We start from the raw sequence: 2,442 nt of genomic DNA on the forward strand, positions 1-2,442 counted from the left end.
TAAATGCAATATGTAAATGACCTTAAATAAACTTGCTGAAGCAGTTCAAAGTTGATTATCCATAAGTTTATCTTTCAGCACTGGCATGCCATTTCACTTGGGAACAACTTAAGAGTATGTGATGAGCTATATGAATGTAAAATCGTAATCAGTAACCTAAGACCATAAAATATAGGAACAGAACTAGTCCATTCAACCCATCAAGTCTACTGTGCTATTCAATCGTGGCTATGTTGCTCAATCGCATTGTCCAACCTTCTCCCCATAACCAATCTTGATCCCCTTACCAATCAAGAACCCATCTATCTTTAAGATACTGAATGACTTGACCTCATCAACCTTCTGTGAGGATGAGTCCCATAGATTCACCATCCTCTGGCTGAGATGAATTCTTCCTCCTCTCAGTTCTAAAGGTTTGGCTCTTCACTCTGAGGCAGTGCATTTGGTTCTAAAGTTTCTTGTGAGTGGAAACATCTCCACATCCACTCTATCCAGGCTTCTCAGTATTTTGGCAGTTTCAATGAGGTAGAGTCATAGAGATGTATAGCACGGAAACAGACCCCTCAGTCCAACTTGTCCATGCCGACAAGATATCCTAAACTAATCTAGTCCCGTTTGCCAGCACTTGGCGCATATCCCTCTTAGTCCTTCCTATATTATATAATACACCCATCCAGATGCCTTTTTAAATGTTGTACCAGCCTCCTCCTTTTCCTCTGGCAGGTCATTCCATACATGCACCACCCTCTGCATGAAAAAGTTGTCCCTTAGGTCCTTTTCTAAATATTTCCCCTCTCACCCTAAAACTATATCCTCTTGTTCTAGACCCACCTCGGGGGAAAAGAACTGGTCAGTTTATCCTACCCATGCCTTTCATGATTTTTATATACCTCTATAAGGTCACCCCTCAGTTTCTGAAGCTCCAGGGAAAAAGCGCTAGCCTATTCAGCCTCTCCCTCGAGCTCAAAACCTCCAATGCTGGCAACATTCTTGTAAATCTTTTCCGAACCCTTTTAAGTTTCACAGCATCCATCCTACAGAAGGGATACCAGAATTGCACACAATATTCCAAAAGTGGCCTAATCAATATGCTGTCCAGTTGAGAGAGTGGTGCAGGAAAAGCACAGCAGGTCAGGCAGCAACCGAGGGGCAGGAAAATCGGTGTTTCAGGCAAACGCCCTTCATCAAAAATCCTGATGATGGGCTTTTGCCTGAAACGCAATTTTCCTGCTCGGATCCTGCCTGACCTGTTGTGCTTTTCCAGCACCACAGTCTCAACTCTTTATCTCCAGCATCTGCAGTCCTCACTTTTGCCAATATCCTGTACAGCTGCAACATGATTTCCCAACTCATATTTGATGCTGTGACCAATAAATGAAAGCATCCAAACAGCTTAAAAGGATTTTGAACTATTCCTCCTAAGTCCCTTTGTGCTTCAGATTTCCAAAGCCTTTCCCGATTTAGAAAATCTGTTCTTCCTACTAAAATGCATAACATCACAGATTCCCATATTGTATTCTATCTGTCACTCCTTTGTCCAATTTCCTAGCCTGTCCACTTCCTTAATGCTATTGTCCCACCACCTACCTTTGTGTCATCTGCAGACTTAACAACAATGCCCTCCGTTCCTTCATCAAGATCGTTAATGTATTACGTGATTAGTTGTGATACCAACACTGACCCCTGTTGAATTCCACTAGTCGCTGCCATCCTGAAAAAGACCCGTTATCCCCATTCAGCACCTTACACCAGTCAGCCAGTCCATTTTTTTAAACAAACTGGCTAAATAGTTCAGCTTGTTCAGGAATCAGATGTTCTCTCCCCGCCCCCATTTAAAAAAAGGCAGAAATCAACAGCAGCAGCAACACACTGCCTGTGACCCAGTCAACACGGAGTCAGTCCCCTAAACTGAGGCCATTCTAAATCTCCTGGTTATGTTTTTTTTCAACCAATCCTCTGTCACAACCTTCCCCCAACACTACTGGCTTGTATTCTATTTTCATAAATTATCTCAACAGCCTCCTGTATGGCAACTTGTCACAGGCTTTCTGGCAATTGAAGTAGATCACGTCCACTGCTCTCCTTTGTCTAACATGCTAATAATTTCCTAGAAGAATTCTGACAGGTTCGTTAAGCTGACTCAGCTCTATCTTACCATGCACTTGCAAATACTCCACGGTCTCATTGATGGACTCTTAAGATCTTAGCAAAAACAGAGGTCAGGCTAACCAGCCTATATTTTCCCATCTTAAACAGGGGTATTACATTAGCTATTTTCCAGACCCTTCTGAACCTCCCTGATTCAGTGATTTCTGAAAGTTCACCACCAATGCCTCCAGAATCTCCTCAGCTACCTCCTTCAAACCTTTTTACTTCATCGTCACCTTCTTAGTAACAGCCACTATACTCACTTTAACTCCCTTCTGGATTAGTGGTGCTGGA

The sequence above is a fragment of the Chiloscyllium plagiosum genome, chromosome 20 (assembly GCF_004010195.1).
Source record: "Chiloscyllium plagiosum isolate BGI_BamShark_2017 chromosome 20, ASM401019v2, whole genome shotgun sequence".
Lineage (NCBI taxonomy): Eukaryota > Metazoa > Chordata > Chondrichthyes > Orectolobiformes > Hemiscylliidae > Chiloscyllium > Chiloscyllium plagiosum.